Below are 10,827 nucleotides of genomic sequence, written 5' to 3' on the forward strand. Positions count from 1 at the left end.
GGTTGCTAAAGAGATTTCTGAAGCCTTCCACCATATTAGCTTATTAAACACACAGCACTTTACATCTATGAAGTAAATTTTTCTAGCTAGATATGTCAATACCCTAATAATTCTCAATAACTCACACATCTACAGCCTGAAGGGAGGGAAAAAAATAAAAAATAAGTCCCCTCCTGCACCCTGGAAGCTCAGCAGAATGTTCCAGCTGAGTTTGCAAAGGTGCTTTCAGTCTCTCTCTCGTGAAGTGCTACATGAAAATTTGCAGCCAGGTGATTACATTTTGGTTCTTATTTGATGTATGACCTTGGAGGAACCCACCTGTGCTTTGCAATAAAGCAGAACTCGCATCACCTGTACGTCAGGTAAGAGGCTGGGGAGGGTCATTGCTGACATGCTCTCAGGAGCCGGTGAAGAGATAGCTGCTTCATTCTGCAGCTCTTGCAAATAAACACATACCTGAGATGGCACTGGAATCTGGCAGAATGTACCATTGCTACATGTAACGTGTATTATGACAAAAAGAGAATAAATACATCTAAACCATTGATGTCTATCACAGAGAACATTAGACATGTACCAGTTGGTTCTAATGCAAGAATTCACATCTGTACAATAGGCAAATAACTCAGGAGCAAGCAAGAACCTCCAACTGTAACAAGAAATAAGTAACGAGATTATGTGAAGCACTTTGGATGGGTTCAGTTCTAGTGACACAGAAGACAATTTTAAAAAAATCCTACTTGCTTTTAGCATATTTCCAACATTTATCCTTCCCCTTTTCTCTTTCTCAAGAGTACCCTAAACAAAATGGGATCTGAAAATGGATCCAACCCACCTGGAAGACTTGTAATTGTGAGAAAGCTGCGGTACTCCCCAGCTTGGTTCGGCAATCCCCACATCTGGTTACATACAGAAATAACGTAGGGACCAGCCTTTGCCCTCAAAGTGGATTAATTGAATTGGGCACTTCATTTTATGGCACCAAACTAAATAAACCACCCCTGCTGCTGTAATGCAAGAGGAGGCTCATATGATTCATTACAAGTCCTCTCCTTGTAGCAAAGGTAGAAGCGGATTAAGTTCCCCCTTTGGTAGCTCTCAACACTTCCCATGTACTGGGTCGGCATTCGTTGGGCCTGAAGACCCAGGTGCACGCACATGCATCAGGAGAAAGGAACACATTGTGGTTTTCTCTCCACTGCATACCTGGCACAGAGTACAAGCAATGAATTCATTCTGTCGATGCTGCGCAAAATCAGGGTTTCAAGGTTTGCATTTTCTTTACAATCGGGTCTGTATCTTCTATTATTTTGTAAGATCTTCCAGAGTCCTAAGACCTACTACCCCAAGTACAACAAAAATACTTAGCAGCAAGATACAGCGCTGGATCCAGCCACGTGGTGCTCAGGAACAATCCCTAACAGACAGGGCTGCCATAGCGTCTGCTACACCAGTATCAAAACGCAACGTATACGCGCGACGGCAATTAACCAGCCAGCCACAGCCTTCCGTGACTAGCTGAATTTGCAGCTGTGTTTCACAGTCTCTTCAGCAGTATTCTAGGAATTGAGAGTACCCAGGCTAAAACCTGACCGTCCATGTATTGAGTCGCAGCTTTGTGATTTTTGTGCACCGTTGCTCAGGCTGGATTTGCGGCTCTGCACTAGGACATCTAGTGGCTGAATAATTTACTGTATATATACACACCTTTCTGAATTTATTATTTAGATTTCCTGTCAGAAAGCTCATAACTACTTTTCTAAAGCTTAGTAAGACTTATCTGAGAGTATATCAGGATTTCTGCCATATAACCCCAGCTCATTGCTGGACAGAGCACTTTGAAGCGTGAGCACGAGAGGGACAGGTATATGTGCCAGTTTCTACTTCATCTTTCATCAGGATATCGCAGCAGCACGCGCACCTCTGATCCATAACGTACTCTTACTCTTTGCAATGTACAAAACTCTTCTCAGCTTTAGTTTAGAAGGATTTTTCCTTATTCTGCATCTTAGTACCTTGAAATGAGACAGTGTTGCTCTCAAGTCTTGTGTTATTTGTGTTCCCACATTAATTAAAAAATTACATAAACCCTTGCATGCTAAAGGATAAACTTCAGGCTCCTCAGTGATTAAAAAAAAACCCAACCCACCTTCAAAAAGCCCATGATGTTTATTTAAACAATTCCATCCCACTTGCTTTAAAGTGAAGTCACCATTTAAGCTGTCATAAGCCATCATTTCTGATGAGTTAAAATCTATATTATTTTTAAATTGATTAATCTAAGATGAAATACAATATAACTATTTGCATTTTCCTGTGTTTACTCATTCAAAAAAAAAAAAAAATCGACAGACACCACAGAGCAAAGTTAATCTGATAAAAAGTAAAATGCTGAAGTGGTTGGCTGCGCATCAGAATAGGAAAATGTGGATTAACATGCCAAGGGGGTGACGAACATTTGAACCTCACTAATCGATCTTAAATATCATAAGACCCAGGCATTTAGAAAATGTCATAATCTTAATACCTAATTCGCTCCTTGATTTTTAATTTGGAGAAATCAGCTGCACTTGAAATTTTACATGCAGCATTTCCTTCAGTTGGGCGAAGACGAATTCCTACTTCAGCCATAATTATTATTTTATTTCGATGCCCTTTAAGATTTTCCCACGTAAATGAATACTCTGATCCCAGCTACATTCACTTGTCGCACATGCAGCATTTTTGTTGTGGCTGCAGCTGGATTACAGGCAAAGGGCAGCTGTTCGATAAGCTCTAACCTCTGCATAAAAAGCTCAGACTGCAAACAGAAAGCACACATCACTGGCACTCCCCATCCTTTATAGCCACTCGCCAAGTATCCGTTGCAGATTTAGCATCCTGGCTCAGATCTTCCCCTCTGAACTTTTACTTGGAATGGGAGGGGCATGACAAGATGATGCAAGGGAGAGATGTGCATGGGTGAGAAAGCGTGCTTTGAGAGCAAACAAAGTCAAAAGCAGCGGGTCATTAGACAAGCGATTCAGTCGCTTAGCTATTTGTAATTTGTGGTTAAGAAAAAAAGAAAAAAGCTTACGCATTCAAGCAGTAAGAGACTATCTGAGAGATTCTTCAAAACATTGCAGACATTGCCGTACAGTTTAGAGCCGGCAGGGATGCTACTGTCTGGGAGCGTAGTTAGAGGGCAAGGGACAAGAAACACTGGGTGAGCCTGTTTCTGTTCTGCCAGCACAGAAAAAAGCGAGTGACATGTCTAGCTATTTCGGTCTCAGTCAGAGGTAGTGTTGTTCTCAAAAGGCTATTACTGAAAAAGTTCAGAACCTTCTCATCAAGTGGAAAGTTATTGCCACCTTCTTTCATCCGAACTTACACAGCACTGGAAAGCAGAATCCACTGAGACCTTCCTCTGGCAATCACCCAGCAAAGGCTCAGAGATGCTCAGTGACTAGGCGTGATTACAGCCCAGTCATGAAATGCAGATGGGCAGAATCACAGGTCATAAGACAACAGAAACACATAAAGGAACTCTGTAATTGGAGAGCCGAACCCCCCCCACACACACTCTCCTCCCCTCCCAAAAGGAAAAAAACAAGCAAACGAACAAAAAAATATCAAACCCAACCCAAAAAGCTCAGAAAATCCTTATATGGCAGGCAGCAAAGAAAGATCATCGGGTAACTTGCGAGATAAGAGGCTAATGCTCCAAACTAGGGTTAATGAGACTGAGTTTTAGCCTGGATGTTGCTTCCTGCAAAGGCTGAGGTGCTTGGGGAAAGATGCTGAAGCAGGCAGCAGTCATTTAAATTGCAAACATGTTTGGCTTGATTAGGGACACTTCACCCTGCTTTGATTTGCTGAATGTATTGGACTAATCGCACCCAGTTCCTGCCTCCCCTCTTTGCTAACCAGCGCGCTGAACCCTCATGGTGAGTCACGACAAATGGGAGATTATTTTTACCCTAATTAAATACAATTTTGTCAGGCCTGGAAATACACAGGTGTCATATTATTAAGTTACCTAATTGTGCCTCTGAAATGGCCACATAATGACGACTTTTCAGTAACAAGAGGAAAAGGGGGAAGTGAACTCTTTGCTTTATTATTTTCATTTTAGTCTCCAGTGTAAAAGCAGAGGGCATCCACCTCGTAACTACGGTTCTGAATTATTCATAATTAGTCACACATCATGAAATGCAACTGTTTGATGATCTCAGGTGTGAAAGACAACAAGTAGCTGAGCAGTTCCTTAACTGTTAAAACATTATTTCAGCTACAAGGCAGGGAAACAATAGAAGCACACTTCAGTGCAAGTGGTATCATTCTCCGAGAAGTGTCAGTTAACACATATCAATCAAGTACCAAACAGCTAGGCTAAGCTCTTCTCCCCATTTAATGTGATTAGAAGGCAAAGAACCCTATTATTGACAGCTCCCACCACTCTCACGAAGTGCGCCCGCTAACCTCTTGCCACTCCCCGGACACCGCTCGGTGGATGGCTGCGCTTGCTTCCGCTGCTACGCGCCCCTCCTGAGGCTGTGTTTGCCAGGCTGCGGGAGGGCAGAGCGCCTGCTGCGCACGGCTCTGGGGACCGTGGCCGCGACGTACGGAGCCTGCTAAATCACTGCCACCACAGCAGAGACGCGATCACCCTGTAGCGTGTCCTGCCATGGAACCAAGCGCAACCCACCATGATACCTAGGTCTTGCAGGAAGGTTCGTCCCTCTTCCAGCTCAACGCTCCACACACAGACGGGGAAGCAAGTTGTAAGACTAACGTAGCACACATCTAGAAGGGCGGCAGATCCACTGGCCATCCCTTGACTTCTACGGTCACTTGAGGATTTTGAAGAAAAAAGATTCAAGAATCTCAAAGGCTTTAAAAATTTAAAAAAGAACTCAGTATCTCTCAGGCAACTGTAATTTAAAGAGCACATCAAAGGAGCTGTACAGCTCCACCACGAGATGAACAAGCATTCTGTGGTAGGGACAAGGTTCTATTGCAACACTGACAAGAGACTTGAAGGAACTTACTACAGCTGAGCAAGTGATGCAATTGCTCAGAGGGAGACAGCAGCTTTACAACCATTGCAACCAGATCCTCAATTAAGAGGGAATTCCTGTTGGAAAAGCTGTTCAGATGTCAGCTTTTCCCATTTCCTAAGAAAGCACACCCTCTGATAATAGACACATACTTGTCAATCACTTATTTCTATGTTTCACCATCGGTGCATTCCCATACATTCATATTTTTTAATCCAGTTTTTAAGAGCACAGCAGAACAAGAAAATCTAATAAAAGTAAATTTACTCTCAATCCTTTAGACTACAGGTGGCTTTTGACACCGAGCAGCTGGCTGTGAATGTAAGCAGTTTTTGGCCCCTCTGCCTCAGCTCCTCATTCCTGCTCTCACTACAGCACAAGAACTAGAAAAGCCATGTTAGGCAGTAGAAGGAAAAACAGATCTAGATGAAATATCTCAGTTTGAAGGTGTTTTCTTCAGGTTGGATTAGTTTCTTGATGTGGTTCAGCACATCACACAAATGCACAGTGCCAGGAGTGGCACGGGGGTGGGAATGACAGGTCTAGGCCGTCAAATTCTGCTTCATGATGTTGCCTCTGAATATAACTGCAGCCTCAAAGCCTGCCACCCAGAGTCCTCCTCAAACCCACCTACACAAGTCACCGCTCTCATCTTGCTGGCTGATCTAGCTTCCTCTCTCTTCCACAGAGGAAGTGTTATGTCCACACCCATAGCATACAAGCGATGGGGGGGTGCAAATCTTTGCTACAGTGCCTTGCAGACGAAGAATGCACTAATGCCATCCCTTGCAACGGCCAATAAGTTGATTGACTACAAGGGAACACGGAGTTAAAAGGCAAAATTTATACACTTGTGGTTTCTAACTTTTTCAGCATATAAAGCCCTAAAAACATTTCCTTGAGGCTGTGGACCCCTAAATAGCACGTTTAAACTCATCAATAAGTTAATTCTTCATGGGTTTTTTTAACACCACCATCACCCCCCAATCAGCCCACAGACTCGGAAGGGCCTGAGTTACTGCCTGGCACGTTCAGGAAGGGGCAAATGTGGTCCTTCAGCACTGCAGTTACAAGATATTCCTGGATCAGGTGAAGCACAGCGCGTGAAGGTGTCACTGAAAAGTCCCCCGACAAAGCAGATTTTGTGACATAAGCTCTCATTTTAAAGCTGTAGTTCAGCTTCCTTTTTGTATAAGTTCCCATAGAATATAAATGAGAGTTCACTGATGGATAGCGCAAACGTTCTGATGTCTGGGTAGAGAGTTTTATATCCAGCATCAAAGATTTGCTGTATTTTGTTAAACCTAAGTTTCCTGGCATAATTCCCAAAATGATAGATTCAGATAGCCCCACTGGTTTTTGCTCCTATTAAGTTTTACAGGGGTTTATTCCTATAACCAGAATCCAATAATAAGAGTACGCTGCCCTAACATTCATGCACTGGTACCAGTCATAGTGAATTCTGCAGCATTTTTCTGAGCTTTGTAATTCTGGGCTAATGAGTCTGTCCAGAGTCACACCCTGTTTACTTTCTCAGAGACAGAACTGTTGTAAGGTAGAAAAGAAAAAAAAACCAAAAAGAGTAAGTGAAAAAAAAATACATGGTTAACATTGTTCATGTGACGGGATGACCCCCCTCAGCCTCAAAAAAGAAACTAATTTTGGACACTAGACCCTCTTAAGCTGGGCATAAGCATCTTTTTCTACCCACCCTGGAACATCTTCAGCGTACCATTTAATCAGGAAATCTCTCAGAAATTAAGCTAACGTACCCAAGCAGTTTACAAAAAAAATTCTGCGTGTATACAGAAAAACCAAAATGACCTCAGTTGGTTTAATAGGCTGTAGTGATAGTGTTCACATTTTCAACTTAACCCAATGTTCCTTGCCTCCTGCACGCAACGCTATCAATACTGTTAAGAATAACAGCAATGACGCTAAAGCTAGCAAACCTGTCACATGACTCCGCCATCTAATTTGGTTTGGGTCCACTTTACTAGATTTGTGCAATTTAGCTGAAGTGAAGATGAATCCCACTGTATACCCCCTATCAGCCTGCAGTGTTTGGAGTCTGCTTACTGGAATGAACTCCTCCTGTTGTTTTCAGCAGGTGTGGACAAGTGGAAACCGCTGCTCTGTACTTGAATTGGATAATAACTAGCACAATGTTGAGCGTACGTTTTGCAGTAACAAATAACCAACCTATAGGCAGGGTCGGTGTTCAGCACTTCAGTAATTGCTTTACCATTGAGAAAAACATTGCTGCTTTTTCAGGCGAATTAACCTACCCCACCTGTCAAGAACAGGCCCTATAAATGCTTCTCCAAGGTTTGACGTACGTGTTGCAGTGAAAACTGATAAAAGCAGTTGGCACAGAATGTAAAGCCCTTCTGCAAGTGATACCAAGCTCTAGGTGGTTTTTTACCACCTCCAAAAGACTCCTCAGGTTAGTAATATCACAGTGACGTCTAGCAGACAAACACAAATGGGATCCCAGGTGTGATAAGAGCAGTCTTTATACACACTGTACATAGAAACCCCCCCAAGAGATAGTAAAGGCCAACAGAATCCACCTCCGCGGCATGCAGGCCTAATGGTTCACAGTTCAGAGACTAGGCCACATAGAACGTCATCAACAATAACACTAAATGATGTAAAACACTGCATCGCCCAAGTCAGGCCCTCGGCTTGGGTAACCTGTATCAACAGGAGCTTTCCTGGGAAGTTTCCAGCTGCGGTGGAGTCAATGGGTAACAAAGCACTGTACGAGACAGCCAAGATAGTTTCGAATGTGGTGTGGCACCCAGCTTGGACTAAGCTACATCACTGTGCTAGAGAGGCACACCCTCAAATCCTGCCACTGAATGGTAGGGTCTCTGCAAGGCAAGGCCTATGGAAGCAAGCAATTCCGGTTCTACGCAGCAGAGGGAAGCAGCAAGCACCGTAACATTGACTAGCCACTCAACTGTCATGCAGTAAAGACTTAATTATGTTCTCAAACAAAATACAATGAACTCTGTCATAAGTAATCACACAAGAGACCATGAAGTCAGTAGCTTAGCGGAAGTGGCCTTCTATGAAAGACTAAGCAGAATTTTCTCTGGCTTCAGGGAAAACTTACTGAGCCCTGAAAAGAAAGAGGTTAAAGTGGAACGCAGGGGTTCTTTGCTTTGCTTATCAAGACCTGACTCCATGCATTGGTGTTTTACCAGGAAAACTTAGTAAAAATAGAAAAATTTCCTCTAATCTTGAAGGTATCTTAAGGATTGACAGTTACATCTGCTTTAGCAAATGAAAATAGTCTATCTGCCCGCACTAGACTATGGAAGAAATATTTTGCTTACGCTATATTTGTAAGCACGCTTACAGAAGCCATATTAATTATGCTATTGTAAGCAAAATGTATAATTAATTATAAAGCCGCAATAAACATATTCCAACTTGTTTAAAAAGCATCCACATTTCATGTTTTATTTGGGTGCAGTTTACCCTGCACAGGAACTGAGCATTGCTTAAAACTCACCTTTGGTATGATTTGGACTCTCTTCTCCCACAGTTCAGGTATTTGTCATTGCAACAAAATTAGAAGAATCAAATGCATTTAATCACACACAATTCTTCCCTCACTTCTATAGCAGGCAACAGAGCCTACAAAAGTGTTTCTTAAAAGTGGATTACAACTCCCAAACAGGTAACAAAGACAATGATGACACCAAGAGCTGTATTTCAACCTAGACAAAAGAAAATTTAACTCTCCTGCTCTTGCCCCACTTCTTGAAGGATGCTTCAAGGTCAAACATTCCCTCAAAATTCACAGATCAATTATCCAAGGTCATCACCGGTATATTTTTTTACTCCTCGTTAAAATAAATTAAAGGAAGAACAAACACTGGGACACTAGTTCAGGCTGCAGGAAACCACTAACCTGGATGAAGACTTCAGGACAGGTCAATTTACTCCTCCAGGTTACACCTCCTCGCTCATTTTGCGGCTGTTACGTATTTAAAGCACAGGGCACTTGGCTCAGGCATCATCTCACACTTTGCAGAATTCGCACAAAGCAAGGCTCCAACCTTTGCTTAGAGAATCTAAGTGTGACTGTGATATAAGTCCAGAGGATGGGATAATTGGATCATATCAGTTCACATGACTTCTCATTGCAAAAGATGTAACACAACAAAACCCGGAGCACATACTGAAGTACATAATTTTGAGAAGTACAGTGCTTACCATGGAGCTTTTCCTTCGGCCTCCAGCCAGAGTACTTCATGCTTTGAGTCTTCTTTATGCCTCCACGCACAAGTAGCTGAAGTAGACAATTCCTTGATCTTGCTATAAAGAAGATTTGTGAGGAAGGGAGGCAGAAGATGACAGACCAGGTAATAATTATGAAGTTATTAGAAGCACATATCATACGATAAAAACTTAAAAGTAAATTGCTTTGAAATACAGATTTTTACTTTCCTCAACACTTAAGATAAAATAATATTAAATAACTGCTGTCTCAAGTTAGAACTAAAGGTTAAAGGGTAGTAATTACTGATTATTTAAAGGGTAGTTGTAATGAACTATGATAAAAAGACATGTCATATTTCTAAGCCAGATACTACGTTTTTATCTGGGAATGTGGCTCCAGCCAAGTATTAGCAGGGCCCGCGCTTCCGTTAGAAGCAAAGCTGTGACTTACAATACAGTTCTTGCAGTAACAGAAAGCCTACAGCGCTTCAGTTCATAGCACTATCTGCGCTCTCTGGATCAGAACACAGATGTTTTTGAATAGGAAGTTTGTACTTCACATGCAGTTAAATGCACACACACTCTCTTTAATAAATCCATGAGTTTTGCAGAGCAAGACATAAACCCAATTCTTCCAGTGTTGTGTAAGTGAAATCTGCACTGCAAGTGACGTGACCTTGATCGGAACAAATTTTAAAACCAATCAAACTACTGTGTATTACATTATATCACCAAAGCAGAACATCACATCAGGCCTTTAGAACATGATATTCAGCAAGGGAATAAACCCTATAAATTCAGGAAAAGAACCACATTGCGTGATTTTTCTTTAACCTCTGATTTCAAAGCCAATAATGACAGGATATAAAGCACTTTCATTTAGCTTTTGAAAGCTACAAAATACATACAAAGGAATAAAAAAGCAAGAAAAAGCACTACAATAATAAGAAAAATTCTTTGAAAAAATATGAACTCCAGCCTTGCTGAGTGAAAGTAATTATTTTCCCTTAAGTCAGCTGATTTCTGGTGCCTTTTCATCCATTGTCACCTCTTGTTATTTAGGACATCATATAACTAGCCTTGATTGTGTTATGGTGTTAAGAAAATGAAATTCCAATTTAGAAGATGCTTAGTACTCGAAAACCTTCAGCTTGTCAACTTGCTTAAAGGTAGATGCCTGCTTTGATGTGCTGCTGTGTCACAGTTGCACCTTCAAAGACTGAAAACTTCCAGAAGTGAGAGATGACTGCACCTAGTTAGCAACTTTGAAAATCAGGTTTAATATCAAGTCCTGCCTAAGAACACTGTCGCCTGGAACTTCTGGGGCCCCTTGCTCATTAGAAAGCTGGCGTTACAACGAGCCAACCTTCTCTAGAGGGGAAGCGTTACTGAAAAATTTCCTCCTCTTTCATCAGCGATCAACATTATCACTGCCTCAGTAAGTGCTGTAACCACCAGTACAACACGGTCTCCTATTGATCTTTGATGGAAAGGCCGGGGGAACAGGCTGTTGTCAATACGAAACGGAACTGAGGAGTAGGAACAAGGACTG

General features: G+C 42.0%; 1 protein-coding gene across 1 annotated transcript in view; it reads right to left on the reverse strand.

The window, feature by feature from the left end:
• The window catches only part of UNC5D (unc-5 netrin receptor D), a 179,881-nt gene extending 170,667 nt beyond the window's left edge, over positions 1 to 9,214 (reverse strand). Inside the window, exon 1 of the mRNA XM_075074515.1 lies at positions 8,965 to 9,214. The gene's annotated coding sequence lies outside the window, so the exon portion shown is untranslated. The remainder of the gene's footprint in view (positions 1 to 8,964) is intronic.
• Positions 9,215 to 10,827: the final 1,613 nt, after the last annotated feature.

The sequence above is a fragment of the Phalacrocorax aristotelis genome, chromosome 24 (genome assembly GCF_949628215.1).
Source record: "Phalacrocorax aristotelis chromosome 24, bGulAri2.1, whole genome shotgun sequence".
NCBI lineage: Eukaryota > Metazoa > Chordata > Aves > Suliformes > Phalacrocoracidae > Phalacrocorax > Phalacrocorax aristotelis.